The sequence below is a fragment of the Canis lupus genome, chromosome 12 (genome assembly GCF_048164855.1).
Source record: "Canis lupus baileyi chromosome 12, mCanLup2.hap1, whole genome shotgun sequence".
NCBI classification, from domain to species: Eukaryota; Metazoa; Chordata; class Mammalia; order Carnivora; family Canidae; genus Canis; species Canis lupus.
The window spans coordinates 1,156,121-1,175,827 of record NC_132849.1 but is presented as its reverse complement, the minus strand read 5'-3'; the positions used below and the strand labels follow the sequence as shown (position 1 = coordinate 1,175,827).

General features: G+C 46.4%; 1 protein-coding gene and 1 long non-coding RNA gene across 2 annotated transcripts in view; one reads left to right on the top strand and one right to left on the bottom strand.

Moving 5' to 3' along the window:
* RAP1A (RAP1A, member of RAS oncogene family) overlaps positions 1–4,660 on the bottom strand; it is a 70,473-nt gene extending 65,813 nt beyond the window's left edge. Inside the window, exon 1 of the mRNA XM_072768990.1 lies at positions 4,472–4,660. The gene's annotated coding sequence lies outside the window, so the exon portion shown is untranslated. The remainder of the gene's footprint in view (positions 1–4,471) is intronic.
* Positions 4,661–4,740: 80 nt separating this feature from the next.
* LOC140600842 (uncharacterized) lies at positions 4,741–6,173 on the top strand. The gene is made up of 3 exons (XR_012003981.1): positions 4,741–5,159; positions 5,271–5,785; positions 5,998–6,173. It is a non-coding gene; the product is annotated as an uncharacterized lncRNA (long non-coding RNA).
* The last annotated feature ends 13,534 nt before the right edge of the window (positions 6,174–19,707 follow it).

Genomic DNA, 19,707 nt, shown 5'->3' with positions numbered 1-19,707 from the left:
CAATGAACATCTGTTGGATCCCTAGCATGTGTCAGACACAGTGCTAGCTGCTTGCAGGTAACTCAATTATTCAACTCACTCACTTTAGAGATGGTGGAGTTGCCTGCTCATGCCAAATCAAGCCATCTAGATTTCAGAACTAGAAATGCTGAGCAGTGCTCTCACAGTGGTAAAATTTCTATCAAAACCGACTGGTAAAAAAAAAAAAACAAAAAACAAAAAAAAAAAACCGACTGGTATCATTCTTCCTTATAAACTAAATAAAATGTCAAAGATGCAATGCTAACCTTATTTAACAAAACAATAATCTCTGTGTTTTGAAAGCTATAAAGAATTACAACTGTCTAAAAATTCAACTAAGTACTAGTTGCATAATTTATTGCAAAGAACAAAACATGGGGCTGTCAGTTTTAAGATTCTAAAGACACACATAACAGAAATTAAACAAATTGCAGATATCATTTAAAAATCCCTTTATGGGCAGCCCAGGTGGCTCAGAGGTTTAGCGCCGCCTTCAGCCCATGGCATGATCCTGGAGACCCCGATGGAGTCCCACGTGAGGCTCCTCCCAGCATGGAGCCTGCTTCTCCCTCTGCCTGTTTCTCTGTCTCTCCTTCTCTCTCGGTCTCTCGTGAATAAATAAATAAAATCTTTTAAAAAAATAAAAATCCCTTTGTGTTAAAAAAAAAAAAAAACAGGAATTGCCAATATGAAAAATTAGATGCTCGACTGGAATGTGTATTTTATATAAAAGATCAGTCATATAATAACAAAGTTCACGGATGGTAGTAAACTTTGGCAAGACTTTTAAGTTATTTAACTATTAGATTCTGAATCATGACAGAATGTAAAACTCCCTGAGGACAAATACCCTAATTCATTTCTGTATCACCAACAATTAGCACTCTGTTGTTAAATGTTGGAGAGGTAAATTATGATATGAACTTTAAATTCAAGCTCTTTGAAAATTCAACCTAACTAAAAGATCTTCTTTTATAACTCAAATGATTTTTTTCAAGTATTAAATAATAATACTCAATGCAAGTAACACTACCATAACACTGAAGATCAACAACTGTGGCTATCCCTTTAACTAGTACAACATATTTTTTAAAGTAATTCACAGGATACATCAAGAAGACAAGTAAATTCATATACTTTGATTCAGTTCTTCTTCTGGAAATCATCCCAAGAAAAAATTCCAAAAGAAAGAAAGAAAATGCTACATATACAAAGTGTTCATTTCATCATAATTTTAGTAAAGTGAAACTATCTACATGCCCAACAATCGGTAACGCGTAGATGGAGTATTTTTGCAACCTCTGAAAAAGGCTTAAAATAAAGATTAAACCTCCTAACTGGTCTTCCTGCTTATACTCTTGCCCTGGCCAATTCCCACCAAGTTGATTTCCACACAGCAGCCAGAAGGATTCCCACAAACTCTTTTACTTGAAACCCTCCAATAGTTGATTGCTCATCTCATTTAAAGTAAAATCCAGGATCCCTGGGTGGCTGAGCGGTTTGGCACCTGCCTTTGGCCCAGGGCGTGATCCTGGAGCCCAGGGGCGATTCCTGCATCAGGCTCCCTGCATGGAGCCTGCTTCTCCCTCTGCCTGTCTCTCTCTCTCTCTCTCTCTCTCTCACAAATAAAATCTTAAAAAAAAAAAAAAAAGTAAAATCTGAAGTTTTTACCATGACCTACAAGGCTGTTACTTCTCTAACCTAATGCTCCCTCACTCCCTCTTGCTGTATTCCTAGTTGTTCTCAAAAGGCCAAGTACACTGAGGTGGGGGGGGGGGGGGGGGGGCTTTGCACTTGCAGTCCCCTCTGCCTACAACTTTCTTCCCCAAGAGAGCACATCTAACTCACTTCCTTTGGGTCTCTGCTCCAGTCTCATGCCATCCCTGCCACTGCTTCTCTCTTTCCCTCACCCTAATTGACTCTTCTGCATGGCTCTTATCATGTAATATAGTCTACATTTATTTGGTTATGGCCCATCTCTTCTGATTAAAATATAAGCTCCATGACAACAAGAACTTGATTTTATTCACACAACAGGCATTCAAAAAGCAGTTGTTGAAGTGATATTAAATGCTGGTATAATAATTATTAACTACATGAAAAACCGTGCATTTAAACAAGCTCGGAAGAGAACAGGAAAAATGAATAATTTGATTTGCGAACATTTAAGTGTTGATCACGTTACTAAGGAGTTTGTACAATAAAAATTTAAGTCAGTTGTGATTATGATTTTAGGCTGCCAAAAGTGACCACAGCAATCTTATTTCCTTGGAAGCCATTAGTGTATTAGCTCAAAACTGACTGGTAGTAGTTATTAATGACAACTCTTCTTCATACAATTGTAGTAACAATTACTCTTAAATCTTATTCCTAAAGACCCAAAGTTTGGTCTGTAAGTACCGACAGACACTGCCACCCTTGAGGCCACACGGAAAGTGAACAAAGGCTTTTGAACAGTTTTAATATGGAATTGAATAACACTCGGGGATTCCAGTTTTCCTTTGAGACGGATATCTATGCTTGGTTTCGGAGGGAACCTGAAACTGAATGCAAAATGTCATGCATGAACGTCTGTTAACTTTTTTTTTTTTTTTTCCTGGAGAGAAAATCTATATATTTCATCATAATCTCAAAGGTGTCAGTGGCCTAGAAAGGTTAAGAATTACTGTTTCACACTGGAAGTGTACTATCCTAACATAAGCTACCTTCCAACGAACAGAAAATATATCCTACCTAGACACCTCCTTGTAATCATTCAACCCACCCATAAAATTCCGAGTGCCTGCACTGTGCCAGACACTGTGTGATCCTCACTAGCTTACACTGAACCATACTCTGCAGTACACGGTTGAAAATACCAAGGAAACAAGGTTCAGTGAGACACCAGACTGGCTAAATAAATAAATAACTGCACCCAATGCAAATACAGTCTCAGAACAGAAAGCGGTATAAGGAATCATAATAAAGACCGAGAAAAGCTTGGGGGGGGGAAGGTGCTGACTTAGTGCTTATTATGTCAAAGTACTGCAGATACCAATGACATCAAAAGGAAAGAAAAACTACACATGCGTGCCCGCCTCCACACATTGACAGGAAACCAGAAGAAAGTTTCCGAATCCTGTTTCCAGCAGCATCCCTTGAGACTGCCCTGCAGCGTGCTTTTGAAGGCAGGCGCCCTACCTTAAAACTAGGAGCAGCTGCTTGACTCCTACTACGATGGAAACAGAAAGAATCATCACCCCGGACCCGGGAGGCAGAAGGCCGCGGCCACCTGTGAGGCCCAGGGACGTCCTGCCGTGATCCCTTTTCTCTCCGATGCCCTCCTTCCTTCAGGGCAATGACGACACCGTGTTCCCCCCCAGCAAGGAGTAGGTGACTCCACGTCGGTTCTCCTTCCCGAGGGGTCAGAAGGTCGCCCAGAGCCCTGGTGCTCAGCCCCGCGAGGAGGTCCCACTGCTCGGGCGCCAGCGTCTTCCCCTCCCCGTCTCCCCGTCGCAGGGAACCACGCGGCCCGGCAGAGGACACGGCCCCTGACTTCCCGGGGGGACAAGCCACACTCCCCCCAGCCCCCGGGCCCCGGGCCGAAGGGAGGCTGGAGTCCCGCGGTGGCCGGCCTCCTCCCCAGCAGAGTTCAGGGGCGGAGCGTGGATCCGGGAAGAGCGACGCCGACCAGGCGAACGCCCCGCGGGCAGGCTCGGGCTCGGGCTCGGGCTCGGGCTCCGGGGACGCGAGGAGAGAGGGCGGGAGCGGGGCCGGGACGCGGAGTGGCCGTGGAGATGCCCGCCCTCGGCACCGCGGAATAAAGGCAGGAAAGGGAGGCCGGCGCTCCCGCCTCCCGCCTCCCGCCCCCCGCCCTGCCCCGGCGGAGCGAGGAGGCACCGGGTCCGCCGGCCTTCGGACCCCGTCGCGCGCCCCGAGCGGAGGGCTGGGTCGCGGGGAAGCTCCGTGCCGGGCCCGGCGACATGCAAGGAGCGGGGAAGGCGCAGCGGCGTGCGGGGCTCCGCGGCCCTCGGGCAGCAAGTGGCGAGCGACGGCGCGGGGGCGAGCGGGCTCGGGCCGTGACACCTCGCGGGGCTGGAGCGCGGGGGACACAATGTCCTCTTTCTCTCGCGCGCCCGGCCCCGGCCCCTCCCGCCCGCCTCCCGCAGGCCCAGCCACGGCGCACCGGCTCGGTCCGCGGGCGTGGCCGGCTCCGGCCCTGGCGGCGGCGGCGGGGCCTCCGGAGCTCCCGCCCCTCCGCCCTCCGCCCTCCGCCCTCCGCCCCTCCCGCCGGCCAGGCCCCCGGGCCGCCGCCCCGGACCCCGAGGGGACGCGGAGGAGGAAGGGGGAGCCCCGGCACTGACCCGCCGCAGCGGCCGCCGCTGCCCTGGCTCGGCCGCCCCGCGCCCCGCGCCCCGCGCCCCGCGCCCCGCGCCCCGCGGCCGGCCCGGGCTGCCCGCGCCTCACTCACCCCGCGGCCCGGCGCCTCCTCCACCTCCTCCTCCACCTCCACCTCCACCTCCACCTCCTCCCTCCTCTCGGCCGTGGCTCCGGCTCCGGCTCCGGCTCTGCGCGGCGGCGACGGCGGCGACGGCGGCCTCGAGAGCGGCGGCGGCGCCTCCAGAACGCGCACGCACGCAGCACGCAGCACGCAGGCCCCGCCCCGGCCACGCCCCCGGCCACGCCCCCGGCCACGCCCCCAGGCGGTGTCGGCCCCGCCCCCCCGCGACTTTCCGGAGTCCGCTTAAAGCAGCCGCGCAGAGGACCGCGGTGGGCGCTGAGGACCGGGGGGAGGAGCGCGGTGCAGGGGCCCTGCGGAGCGCGGGCGGGAGGCTGCGGAGGGCGGAAAGCGCACGGGGAGGGGCCCGAAGATGCCGGAGGAGTCGCGGCTTGGAGGGAGCGCGCGCGCTGTGTGGGTAAGTGCCAGGCTCCGTGCGAGGCGCAGGGGCCCTCGCGAAGCTTGAACCCCAGCGGGGCGGGAGGGGAGACGGGCAGCCAGACGACGGCGATGGCAGGTCCTGCTAAGCAGCGTGGAGAGAGGTGACGCCGGGCGTGCGGTGGCTCCGTAGCGGGCCGGATGCTGCCCCGCAGAGGAGGCCTGGGAGCGCGCGTCCTACCGTGTGATGAGAAGGAACAGGCTTCGCAGACACCTGTGCTGGGTGCGCGCGGGGCGGGGGCGGGGGCGGGGCCGGGGGCCTGGCGGGGACAGCCTTCCCACACCGAAGGTCGATCGGCCCGAAGCTCAGAGGTGACCATAACAGACCTGGTAGGTTGCAGGAGCAGCGAGAAGCCGGCAGGGCTGAATGGAACCAGCTACCCCGAAAGCAGCGGCGGTTAACCTGGGAGAGGCGTGGAGGGACCAGATCCGGCGCAGCCGCGTGGGTGGGCTCCTGGAAGAGCAACTAAAAGCCGGGGCGGGGGGGGGGGCGCAGAGGAACGACCACGCCTGATCCACAGTTGTAGTAATTACCCTTGGGCAGCCCCGGTGGCCCAGCGGTTTAGCGCCGCCTGCAGCCCAGGGCCTGGTCCTGGAGACCCGGGGTCGAGTCCCGCGTCGGGCTCCCTGCAGGGAGCCTGCTTCTCCCTCTGCCTGGGTCTCTGCCTCTCTCTCTCTGTCTCTCGTGAATAAATGAATAAAATATTTTTTGAAAAATGAAAACTATTCTTGCTCTTATGTGTAAAGTACACAACAGGGAAGCACGAATGTCCGCAGGAAGGCCACCAGGGATGTTGTTGGAGGTAACTTGGAACAGGAAGGCAACAAAGGAGTGAGAAAGCTACTCAGGTACATTTTGAGTTGGGATGGGTTTGGCAGAGAGTGTGTGAAGGAACAAACCCCACGGATGATTCTGAGGTTCAGAGCTCGAAGGATGAGTTCATGGTGGTGCCATTTAATGGGAAAGGGAAGGCTGCGAACAGGAGAAATTTGGGGTTGGGGGAAATCAGTATTTCTGTTTTGTGCATGTTCCATAAGGTGCTTGTCGTATACATCCACAGGAAATGTCGAGAACAACAGTTGGATATAGATTTGGGATTCTTCAGAGCACAGATGCTTCTTAAACCAGGAGTCTACATGAAAGCACTTAGGGAGGGAGAGTAGCTAGAGAAGAGGACTACGAGGAATCCAACACTTGGAGATTAAGTAGAAAAGGAGGAGGAGCTACCAGTCTGATCAGAGGAATACTAGGAAAGGGTGAGTGATAGAAGATACTTGTTTCTGGAAGGTGGGAGCCATCACTCTTATCAAGTACTGTTGAAACAAGTAAGCCGAGGAGAGAGTTTGAACACTAGATTTGGCCAGATGAAGTCACTGATGTCCTTGATGAGAGCAGTTTCAATGGTGTCACAAGGGAGAAAGTCTGATTAGGGTGTGTTAACAAGAGAATGGGAAGTGAGGAGGAGAGAGTGACTTGCTATAAAGCAAGTCTAAACCGCTCTTGAGGACCTTTGCTATAAGGAGCAACTGGGAACATGGTAGTAGCCCCCGGAGTACTTGGGATCAAGGGAGAGTATATTAAGATGGGAGATGCTTCTGTTGTTGGTACGCTGGATCAATCCTTTGGAAAGGTAAATGTGACAATACAAAAGGGAAGAGAGACAAGTGGAGACTGTCCTCAAGACGGTAACAAGCAGGGCACCTGAGGGGCTTTGGCTCAGGGTGTGATCCTGGGGTCCCAGGATCGAGTCCCGCATCAGGGTTCCCCACAGGGAGCCTGCTTCTCCTGCCTATGTCTCTGCCTCTCTCTCTGTGTCTCTCATGGGTAAATAAGTGAAATCTTTAAAAAGAGAGAGAGAGAAGCAATGAGACCTAGCATGAGAGTGAAGAGGTGGCCTTGAATAGGAACAAGGGCAGTATGTTGACATAGTATTTGGGGGGAGAAGGCAAAGTCTGGATGCAAATGCAGGTAAGTCAGGGAGTATACTTGGTGTTGGTGGTGGCAGAGCAGGAGGGGACAGCTGGGAGCTAAAATTCAGCCCCTGTTCTGCCAACCCAGCTGTGAGGCTACGTCACCCCAGCAGGAGGGGGGCAGCTTTTCTAATTACCCCACCTGGAGGGGGTTGCCTTTTAGCGATCATCTCCGCCCTCCTAGGACACACACACGCACACACACATACACTGTGTGTACATTTTCCCGGTTTGCACTAAGTTCAATATGTGCGGGCTGCCTCACTGGGTCTGAGGAGATAGAGCTGGTCTGTGTGCTTTCCTTTACTCTCTGCAACAAAAAACTGTGAATGAGGGGCACCTGGGTGGCTCAGCGGTTGAGCGTCTGCCTCAGGCTCAGTTCGTGATACTGGGGTCGAGGATCAAGTCCCATGTCGGGCTCCCTGTGGGGAGCCTGCTTCTCCCTCTGCCTGTGTCTCTGCCTCTGTGTGTGTGTCTCATGAATAAATAAATTAAAATCTTTAAAAAGAAAAAACCTGTCAATGTGGAGGGACTTTTGGCTATTTAAGGAGCTAGGAGAAGGTGAACAAGAACTCCCCTGAAGAATGAAAGAGTTACTAGAGAAGTATAGTACGGTGGTCCTATATTTAAAGTGAGACCATTCAGCAAGGTTGTGTGGTTTTCTCCAGCCACACGTGCCATTGCTTGGGGAGATGGCAGGAGGGTTGGATTTGACCAGGGCTGGGTTTGCTGATGAAAGTCATGAGGGAGTGAGGGAGGAAACACCAGGGAGTGGTTCTAGTGACAGACCTTGGAATCTAAGCCAGGCGGAAGAGAGGAAAATAAAAATGCCGTGGGTCACTGGTTTGGTGGTCCCTATGAGAAAGAACAGTTGAGGAGGAAGCGGTGGAATAAGCGGGGAGGGGACTTTCCAAGGATCAAGCATGGGGAAGGGTGAAGGAGGCCGTCGTCGGGAAAGAGGAAGCCAAGGTGTCTTATGAGAAACATGGGTTCATGGAGCTGAGGAAGCAGCCAGGACCTCGGGATCTTGTCCTGTCACAGCACACACTTGAGCCCTTGGTCTGAGGGAGGCTGCGGGAGCTGCAGAAGCTAGGGAGAGACTGGGCATAGCTGGGCTCTGCAGGAGAGCCCACCGGGGCCTTGACTTTACCTGTCTTTTCTGCTTTTCCTTCCACTGAGGACACCCCTGTGTTGGAGTGCACACTTTATTCTCTCTGGTGTTTGACAGAAACTAAATGACGTCTCCTCCCCAGTCCACCTCCTCTTTCTCCTCCTGATTTCCCCTTTTCTGTTCGTGACACTTTCTCGGTTATTTAGCCACCAAGCCTCAGCTGCCTATATTCTTCCCCATCCCTGTGCCCCATCAGTCCCCAAAATGTGGCCATCTGTACTGTCCAGGAGAACATTCTACTGTGTTCTTTACCTACATCATCTGGTACAGTAGTCACAGGTGGCTACTGAGCACTGGAAATGTGGCTAACACGACTGAGGAACTGGATTTTTTATCTTATTTGACCTTATTCCTTAAGGAATTTAAATTCGATGTAAGCAGGCACATATGGCTGGGGGCTCCTGGACCTGACAGACAGACAGACGAGTAGAAGTCCCTCGACACAACGTCTCTTCTGTCTGCCTCCACGGCCTTGACTGGTCAGTTACCTCTCGTCCAGAATTTTCCTGGCATGTCCTCCTCCGTCTCCTGCTTAGCTCCTTACCCCCCCCACCCCCCATTGTGTGTTCTTGCCGGAAGCACCTCTGTGAAGCAGTGGCCAAGTCGTGACATCTCCCTCTTAAAATCATTGCTGCTTCTCCGTCAGTCTCACACCAGTGCCCACCCAGGACCGTGGCTTCATCCCACCTTTCCCGCCTCTCCTTCAGGATGTTTGGAAAGAACTGGTTCTCAAGCCAACTTGAATTACTGGCTGTAATTCCTACCGACCTCTGACAGAGGAGCCAAGCTGTTTGCCCAAATTGTCCCTGCCTGGAACGATGCCTCCCCCACCCCTTCTTGCAGCCCCCAAATGTATTGAAATCCTGGGAGGCCTGTCTCATATTGCAGCAGCTACCCAGAACCTTTCCAGATTTTTCCTCTCCTCCAAAATCCCACAGTTTCTGTTTTCAGCTCACCTGTGGAGCTGACCTGCTGCCTTGTCATATGTATTTTGCAGCCATTTTTATTCCCGTTACTAAATCTCCCTTCTTGCAGGTCCCTGTGTTTTAATTACATTAGCGCCTCTCGTCAGACTTATACCTTCAGTGTTGGAGGTTCTCCTCAACCAGCCTCTGAATTGAGTTGTACACTTTTGTGGAATCTGAAGAGCATTTATGCCTCGCTCTGACCCTAAGTACTGTCACTAACCCTCAAAGAGGGTTATACCCTGGGAGAAACAAAAAAGGGCGAGAAGCAGAAGCCAAATGGCAATTATCTCATGGCACTCCTGTCACAACTGAGAATTTCTCAAGTTGGAACACCAAGTGTGGGGCAACACTCTTGGAAATTCAGAAAAAAAGAATGAAAGAAATACAAGCAGGAAAAAAATTAAGTGGGAAACAGCTTTTTGAAATAGATCATAATCATGACACACCTGATAGCCAGTTCTAGGAGGATGCTAGAAACAACGTGGAGGTAGGTGAGTCTTTGCTCCAAGAGATGGACGTTCCAGGAGCTGCATGTGAGGATGATCTCACCTACAGTCTTGCTGACCCAGAGAGTGAGTTAACTGGCAATGGACTCCTCCTGTCTGCAGAGTTTGACCACCACAGTGTCTGGGCTATGCTGTGCTGAGACCGTGTTGACAGTTTGCCTTTTTTTTTGTTTTCCTAAGAAAAAAATCACTTCCAGGAGAATATTCTTTTGATAGCTTTCATCCTTGGACTTCATGAACTGACCTTAAAATTAAGCAAAAACAAGGGACACCTGGGTTGCTCAGTGGTTAAGCATCTGCCTTTGGCTCAAGGAGTGATCCTGGAGTCCCGGAATCGAGTCCTGCATCAGGCTTCCCACAGGGAGCCTGCTTCTCCCTCTGCCTGTGTCTCTGCCTGTGTCTCTGCCTCTCATGAACAAATAAGTAAAACCTATAAGAAAAAAGCATTCAGATTGTGATACAAATCAATAAAAAGAGGCTTCCAACCAATAAATATTTAGATAATGTGTTTTCAGACCAGTATTCTTAGAAACCTGTAACCCAAGAGTAGAATTACATATGCTATGCCCTGCAATACCTAATACACTTTTCTTGTGGTACAGTGGTTTTAAGGATTTGAAGAACAGGCATATTTTACACACAAAAAAAATATACCTCACACATATGGGACCTTACACACATTTAGTCAGCAAATCTTAACTGAGTGCTCGCTGCTCTATGGTTGTTGCTAAAAATTCAAATGACCTGGCACTGGTATACATATCATCATTTTACAGTTTTCAAAATGACTCCACAGTACCTATTTTAATCCTACTGACAGTGTCATTAAAGTAGGTATACGTCTCATTTTCCAGAGGGGAAAACTTGCTCAAATGGATTAAATGAATTGCACAAAAGCACTGAGCTATTAATTGGTAAGATCTCAAACTGAAACCTAGACCCTGGAGTGTTAAAACATTGGTTGAATTAGAATATAAGTTCCCTGAGGGCACAGACTTGATATGTTTTGTTCATTACTATATTCTCAGAGCCTAAATCACATGAGGTATATTGTAGGTTCTCAATAAATGTTTCAGGAATGTGTGTGTGTGTGTGTGTCTGTGCACGCGCACATGCACGCATAAAAGCACATGTGGGGTGTGGAGGGAGGGCTGGGGAGAGAATATAAACCAACCATCTAATTCATTAGCATATTTGTATATTTTAATTAATTACATGCTAAGCTGATCTTTTCTATATTAATGCTCCTCAAAGTACAGTTCACAGACTGGTACTGGTCCACAAAATTTTTTATTACCAGTTGTCTTAGTCCATTCAGGCTGTTGTAACGAAATACCATAGACTGGGCAGCTTATAAACAACAGAAGTTTATTTCTCAAGTTCCGCAGGCTAGAAGTCATGAGATCAAAGTGTCAGCAAAGTCATGTCTGGTTAGGGCCTGCTTTCTGGTTCCTGGTGGTGCCTCTTGCTGTGTCCTCAGCTGGCGGAAGGGGCTAGGGATCTCTCTGGAACCTCTTTTATAAGGGCAGCAGTCCATTTATGAGAACTTCACCCTTACGACCTAAGTACTTCCCAAGTCCCCACCTCTGAATACCATCATCTTTGGGGGTTAGGATTCCAACCTACGAATTTGGAAGGGATACAAACATTCAGTTCATAGCACCAGTCAACATCAAGTATGGAAAACTAGAGTAAGTGTTTAGAATCCTTTGTGACAATTTCACATTGCTGTGGCATATAACCTGGTGATCAGTAGACCCGTCCAGTTGAGCAGGACAGAAACCAGCACAAGTGTTGCCTGACTAACTCGTGTGGTGAGTCACATACGGTATGAGTTGGGTACTCGTCATACAACATCCAGGTGTTAAACTTTTGACCCTCTTCAACCATTTCTTCTACTCTCCCACCCCCACCCCCACCTCTGGCAATCACCAATTTGTTCTCTGTATCTATGAGCTTCAGGTCTGTTTTGTTTTATTTTCTATTCCAAATATAAGAGAGATTTTATAGTATTTGTATTTCTCTGACTTCTTTCACGTGTGTGTGTGTGTGAATCCATTCACTCATCTATCTCTGGACACTTACATTGTTTCCATATCTTGGCTGTTATAAATAGTGCTGCGGTGAACATGGGGTTGTAAGTATCCTTCTGAGTTAGGGTTTTATTATCTTTGGATAAATACCCAGTACTGGATCATATGGTAGCTCTGTTTTTCATTTTTGAGGAACCTCCATACAGTTCCCATTGTGACTATGCCACTGTACATTCCCACCAACAATACACAGGGTTTCCTTTTCTCCACATCCTCATCAACATTTGTTGTCTCTCGTTGTTGTTATAATAGCCCTTCTGACAGGTGTGAGGTGATATCTTATTGCGGTTCTGGCTTATGTTTCCCTAATGATAAGTGGTGTTGGGCATCCTTCATGTGCCTTTTGGCTATTGGTATGGCATGTCTTGTCATTATTCTTTGGAACAATGTCTATTTAGATCTTCTGTCCCTTTTTTTAATTGGATAGTTTGGGTTTTTTGCTCTTGCATTACTTGAGTTCTTCATATAGTTTGGATAATAACCCCTTTCAGATAAAGGATTTGCAAATCTTTTTTCCCAGTAAGTAGGTTGCCTTCTTATTTTGTTGATGGTTTCCTTTTCTGTGCAGAAATTTTTTTGTTCAATGTAATCCCACTTGTTTATTTTTGCTTTTGTTGCTCTTTGGTGTCAGATTTGGAAAAATCATTACCAGACCTTTGTAAAGGAGCTTACCCTTACATTTTCTCCTGTTGGGGCAGAAGAGGGGTACGCGATTGTAAATGGGATTATTTTCTTAAATTCTCTTTCTTATATTTTATTATTAGTATAGAGATTTTTTGCATGTGTATTGATTTTGTATCCTATAGCATTATCAAATTCATTTATCCTAATAGTTTTTCAATGGAATCTTTAGGGTTTTCTATATATAATATCCTGTCATCTACAAATAGTGACAGTTTTACTTCTTCCTTTCCAATGTGGACGACTTTTATTTCTTTTTCTTGCTTAATTGCTCTGGCTAGGACTTCCAAACTGAATTAAATAAAAGTGGTGAAAGCGGAAATCTTTGTTTTGTTCCTGATTTGAGAGGAGGAGCTTTTAGATTTTCACCATTGGGTATGATATCAGATATGGAATTATCTATGTGGCCTTTATGTTAAGGTCTGTTCCCTCTATACCCTCTTTGTGTTTATCATAAATGGATGTTGAATACCATCAAAGATTTTTTTTGTATCTATTGATTTTGTCAATGTGGTGTAGTACATTGGCTGATTTGCAGATGTTGAACTGGCCTTGCACATATCCTAATAAATCCTACTTGATCATGGTATATGATCCTCTTAATGTGTTGTCAGATTCAGTTTGCTAATATTTTGTTGAAGATTTTTACATCTATGTCCATCAGGGTTATTGGCCTGTAATTTTCTTTTCCTGTGGCTTTCTTGTTTGGTCTTGGTATCATGGTAATGCCAGCCTTGTAAAATAAGTTTAGAAGTATTCCTTTCTCTCTCTCTCTCTCTCTCTCTCTCTCTCTCTCTCTCTCTCTTTAAGTGCTTGAGAAGGATTGGTATTAACTTATCTTCAAATGTATGGTAGAGTTCACCAGGGAAACCATCTGGTCCTGGACTTTTGTTCATTGGAAGGTTTTTGATTACTGATTCAGTCACCCTACTAGTAATTGGTAGATTTTCTATTTCTTCATGATTCAGTCTTAGTAGGTTGTATGTTTCTAGGGATTTAATCATCTAATTTAATCCTAACCCATTTAGCTATTTGCCATCCACCTTCTTCTCTTCCTGGATATTCTTTAATTTTTTGGAAAGAGAATACTTCATGTCTTTGGAATGAAAGAGTTAACAACAGATTTGAAATTACAAACAAAAACAAAACTGCTTTTTCACCACAGAAGCTATATCTACTGGTCTTAAGGTGTGAAGGTATTATTGCTCGGTAATTAAGCATATGGCCTCTGGACTGAAACTACATGGGGTTAAATGCAGGTTCTACCACTTACCAACTGTGCAAACTTGGGCAAATTGCTTAACCTCTTGCAGCCTCCATGTTCCTATCTGTGACATAATAAAAGTACAGAATTTGACAGGGTTTTAGTAAAAATTATGTGGTCGGGCATATAAAGTGCTGTCACAGAGCCTGTCACATAATGACAGGTTGTTTTTTTATGTTATAATAAATATTATCCATCACTATTTAATCCCGGGCTCATAAAAAATTCATGCTGTTTGAAAGATTTAAAAAATCTTGACTATAAGGGTGATTCTATAACTATCCGGGCTTGTATATAGGTGGTCACTCTTCAATTATTCACATTACTAAAAAATAATAAACATAAGCTAATTCCAAAACCCTTTATATATTTTTGTAATGAATTTGCAATCCAGGGGACAATACATTTGTCACCTAAATGGCCATTCTATTTCTGCAGGTTGTTTGAGTGGTAAAAGTAAGCAGGCAGGTGCGTGTCATGCATTGCATCAAGTATGTTGGAGTGGAGTGTGCACACACAGATAAGCAAAACTTGTTTGTTTTGTGATGTGTGTATTGCCTATATACATGTTTTATACCACAGACTTTATATGCAGGGCCCCTTTCTGCTAAGCTGTAGCCAGCTCATTCTTTTCCATTACCTTCTGGGAACACCGTCATCTGGAAGGAAGAAGCTACTCAGCCATGTAGCCCTCTAACTCCTAGAAGGAATCAAGGATTTCTGATCAGGGAAGTTGGATAAAGATGAGCACCAGAGAGGATACTACTGGCCACTGAAGGGAAAGCCTAAGGTAGGCAGGAGGCCAGAATGCGCCAAAAGTAAGCAAAGTTCTTTCTTATCAGGAGAGGAAAGCTTGCATTTAAGTGCGTTATCAAGGAGAAGGCTGTCCCCAGCATCAATAAATGGAGGGAAAAGGGACCCAAGAGGGCTTGCCCTGGCTTTGCAGGTATGAGTTAACATTATTTGCTCTGTAATAAAATTGGAGCATATGTAAACCACTGAATTAAATAACCTGAATATATATAGATATATGAATTTATAGAAGACAGACCAATGTGGTTACGTTTCCTAGATTTAATGAGGAAAAAGACAAGATGTCCAGTTAAATTTGAATTTCAGATAAACAACAGATAATGTTTTTTTGTATAAATATGCTCCATGCAATATTTGAGGTTTGTTTATCTGAAATTCAGGACATTCTGTATTTTATCTGGCAACCCTAAGTGTGATTAAACAAGTAGGCTCTGGAATCATCCTGTGTGAGTTCATATTCTAGTCCTGCTACTCATCAGCTATGTGACCTTGGTCATATTACATAACCTCTCTGAGCCTGAGTTTCTCTAGGTATAAAATGAAAATAGCTTTTACCTCATTGAGTTGTTGTGAAGATTAAATAATATATAAAAATTCATAATGGCAACTGATACATAGTATATGCTGAGAAACATAATCACTACTTTTGCAGGAAACATAAATGCTTATTTACTATCCCCCAATTTTTTCTTAAATTGACATTGTGATTCCAAGAGCCTTTAAAAAAAATCTAGGTGAAGATGTATTTCCCCCCTATTTTCTTGGTACTTTTGATTTTATTTACAGCCAATTAAATTAGTATAGCTTTTAGAATCTACAACCAGCATCTTACTCTCAGGCTTCTTGTTTCTAACACTTGGATTCAATCTTAAAGATGTCCTAAATGCTGAATTTCTACTGAGAAATTTCTATAAACTTTCATAAAGTAGTGCTTGAGTACTCACTAGATGAAACTCAGGAGCCAATGCCAGCTCTAGAATGGGGTTGTATCAAGTGGTTATTTGCTGTAATGGGATTTCAGGGCTGTGTAGGTTGTTTAAGAACCGCCACCTTGTCTGGAGTCCCAATTCTTGCATATAGGATTCAATTAGCATTACAGCTGAGAAGCAGACAAGAGGAAACATGGTGAAATGTAAAGAACAGTAGACCTAGTATCCAGAAATCTGGTTCTACCTCTCAACACAATCCACCTAGTTAGTACTTTTGAACATTTACTTTCTCATTTATAAAATGAAAACATCAAGAATTAAGTTAAATGAGGTAATATAATGAACAATACAGTACTGGGAACAACGGAAGTGCTGGATAAATATCCACTAACATTCATTGGGTGTGGGCTTGAACTCAGGTTCCTGAGATTAAGACCTGAGCTGCGATCAAGAGATGGATGCTCAACTGACTGAGCCACCTGGGTGCCCCTGTACTACTTTATATGGCCGAGCTAAAACAGTAACTCCTTGCTTTGTCCCTTTTTGCTTCTGGACAAGAAGCAGTTATTTCCAAACAATGATACAGCCTAAGGGGAATTCAAGCAAGGCTTGGATCTTTCTCATCACCAGTAACTCTGGGGGGTGGGGTAGGGGGTGGGGAGGTGCAGTGGTGAGATGGGGAAAGGCCAGGGAAGGAGTTGGAAATTTCTTTTTCATTTAATGACTAAGTTGAGCCAGATACTGATCTTTGTGTGTAAAGAATATTAGTTTGAGGCCAGAAAGTAGACAACACACTTCCAGTAAATTTACAATATTAATTTTGAGTTGCAGGAGTAAATCACAAATTCAAACCAGATTCAGAAGTTATGACCTCAGCTTTTCCAGAGTTTGTACTGATTAGGCTTGTTACAGATTAACCAGAGGTAGAAAGTATTAGGGAAAAAAACCTCGGAGAGAAAAATAGAATTCATGAGAACATCCAAACTCAAAGAACGAAATTTCCTGCCTTAGCGTTTGCTGCAAAGTGAGACTAGAGTGGAGGAGTATGGGATTTTTCTAGGGAGGAGTAAAGGGGTGAGCATTAGGGTTTTACTGAGGGGATTACCGAGGGAGTCCGTTGTTTTGGGCTGGAGGGTCATAAGGAATGCATAGTTTTGCAGGGCAACTCCGAGATGATGGTAAGCCAGGAGGACAGAGCTGGTGGTTGTAGAATGAGCTAGATGACTCTTTTGAAAGCCAGCTAATCAACATTTTATATTAAGTATTAACTATGTGCTCAACAGCTTGATAAGCTTTCAGGGGCTACAGTGATGCCTAAAGCACAGACAGGTGAGACCTGAAGAAGACGCTAAAGGAAGGCTCTTGAACCAGAAGGTTAAGAAATCTTAAATGAGGGATCCCTGGGTGGCGCAGCGGTTCGGCGCCTGCCTTTGGCCCAGGGCGCGATCCTGGAGACCCGGGATCGAATCCCACGTCGGGCTCCCGGTGCATGGAGCCTGCTTCTCCCTCTGCCTGTGTCTCTGCCTCTCTCTCTCTCTCTCTCTCTGTGACTATCATAAATAAAAAAAAAAAAAATTGAAAAAAAATATTAAAAAAAAAAAAAAGAAATCTTAAATGACTAAAAATCTGCTACCAAGGAACAGGATGCCTGACAAAATTTATTAAGTGTCAGGTATGCTGGGGATATGATTGAAGGCCTTGCCTGGGCTTTGAACTTGGCAAAGAGTAGAGGTTCGGAAGCATTTCTCGAGGCCTTCCCTTGCTTCCTGTAGGACTGAGGTGAATGGTGTAAAGGAAAAAAAGCCAGAGCGTATGCATCTCTGGACAGGGTTCTGAAAGGAACTATAATCTTCCTGGGATGGGGTGGGGGTGGGAGGGGTAGCTGTCAGGTCTTACCCCCTGCTCCTCATCCCCTGAGCCGTAATCGCCAAAATGAACTATCACATCTCAGCCTATGCAACCATCTCCCTAATACTCATTTGCTGACTTTAATGAGTTCAGAAACCAATTTGTGATCTTACAATCAGCCCAGGTTCACCACTGAAAGAAAGCGTTGTAAGTCTCGTTAGAGAAGTTGGCTCTGCAGAATGCAGATACTTTGACGTGAAAATAAATCAAATGAATTCTCATGGGCATTGTAAGGCTTCCACGTTCTCTGATAAGCCCCTCAGCACAGAAATGTTAGGTGTCCGTGTCCTGATGAGCCATCTGGTGTACAATACCTGTCCCACAAACTGCATTCATACCCTTTTGTTCTGTCTTCAAATTTCACAGCTTCCTCTTCTCTTCCTAAAAAGGAAAACTCACATCTTCGAGCTGTTACAATAAAACTATTGGCAGTGAGCAAAGTGAGAACAGAGCCTTGCCTTAATTTATTGCACCACGTAGATTTATTACACATCAGGGTAATAATAACAACACCAGGGCTTACCGCCGGTTGCTCTCCAGGGCTCCAGTGGGAATGGGGCCGGGGGGTGGGGATCTCGGGCCCTGGACCTCTGTAGGTGCTGAGCACCTGGCGCGTTCCCTCCCGGTCCGGGGCGCCAGATGCTGGGGTCTTGCTGGGCTGCGGCACCAGGTTGTGCTGCAGAGCTGCTGGGCTGCTGGGGACAAGGAGCGTTGGCACAGGAAACACTGGAGGCTACTTGCCATGTCTGTGAGAGGAGTGTTCCCACATGTGCTAACTGCATTCTGAGCAAGCAAAAGCTGTGGCCCAGGAGGCTGCTGACATGACCTCGGAAACACATGGTCCAATCCTATGGCCCAATTTTCTTTGCTCTAATGCCAAGAGTTTTGCCTGTAATGGTATTTGGGTTTCTGGCCGTCTTGGTGACCACTTGGACCCAACCGTTTCCCCACCAATTTTTAGAGGGAAACATCTTTAAAAATCATCAACGAACTAATCTATTAATTCTAAGCATTGTGGAGGCTCAGGCTCCTATTGCTTTTCCCCTTCTCCTTTCATGTTTTATAAAAATTGAGAATTTCTTCGGCCTTGGATCTACTTCCTGGCTGTACTGTAGGACAGAGATTTACTCTCCAAGGACAGTGCCAAAACAGAAAGAATTGGAAAATCTTTGTATGATCAACCCTCAGAATAATCAATTGAGCTCAATAAATATATTTTGAGACCAAAAGGTCCTGGGGATCCAAAGAAATGGTCCCTGTCTTCTGCCAAAACTTTGATTTTCTTCTCAATAAACAAACTTCAGTTTGTTTTTGTATTGGTAAGTTGTGGCTGGTTGGGTAAATTGGCCCTTGGGGGTTTTTCTTCTGCCAAAATGATGGCAACACTACAAAACGATGCAAAGCATCATCCTCTGTAGACCAACCGTGCCCAACACTTCACAGGACAGGCTCGTTTGGGGGTATCCCCTTCCCCTGTAGGCTGCTAGCTGTGAGGACCACTCAGTAAATCCCGAATCTTGGAAATCACGTCAGTCCTGTGGTTGCTGTTTACCAGTAGGTATTACACCGTGGCAGCCTTCTGTCTGAGGTCTAACGGAGTATTATCACTACCAACTTGAGCTCTATCAGGAGGTCTTTGTCTCACAAACAACCCCAAGGCAATATCACGGTGTGGAAACCAAAGTCAGAGAGGCTGATGAATCACAGAATGAGATAAACATGGACGAGGTCTGTTCGGGTGCCCAGGCCTGAGAGGTGACAGGCCTGGATGTCTCAAAGTACATTGCTTATCCCCTTTGACATCGGGCCTGGGATTGTTGTAACTGAACCTGTTTTAAGGCTAAATTTATAAGGCAGGGAAGGAATTCACTGCTCAACCATTTTGTGGAATGGTCATCAATGGGTTGGCTCAAAAGGAGGAAGAAGGAAAGGGCCCTGAAGACAGCAAGTAACAGTGCCAAGATGAGAAGTAGGTAGGAACTGTGGCCTTTGAAACAAGTCAAAAAATCAAAATTATGTCAGGAGCGGTGACTCCTTTTTTGTTTTGATGATCTTGCTTTCATTGTTTAAGGGTAGACACTCAAACATGACCACCTTGGCCACTGATTTCAAGTGGAACCAGCCTGTACCAGGGACCCTGAAGACGACTATGGATCCAAGCACAGTGTTGAGGGAGGATGTGGGAACAAGAATGAGGAAGAGACTTTCAGCCTATGAGAGTCAGCCTTCCGACTTCAGAGGGTGTCTTTGTCAGTGGCAGCCTCTAGGAGCACAGACAGGGTACAGAAGTCAGGCTCCCCAGCCCCCGATGCCAACCCTCAGGGCAGTCTCACTGTGGGGCACCAGGCACACTCTCCTCTGCTGTCTTCACTGGTCTTTAGGTGCTGACTCTGCTGAATGTCTCCACCGCAGCCACCGGGCCTCTTTCCACTTCCTCCTCGTCACACTGCTCTTGTGAGCAGAGCAG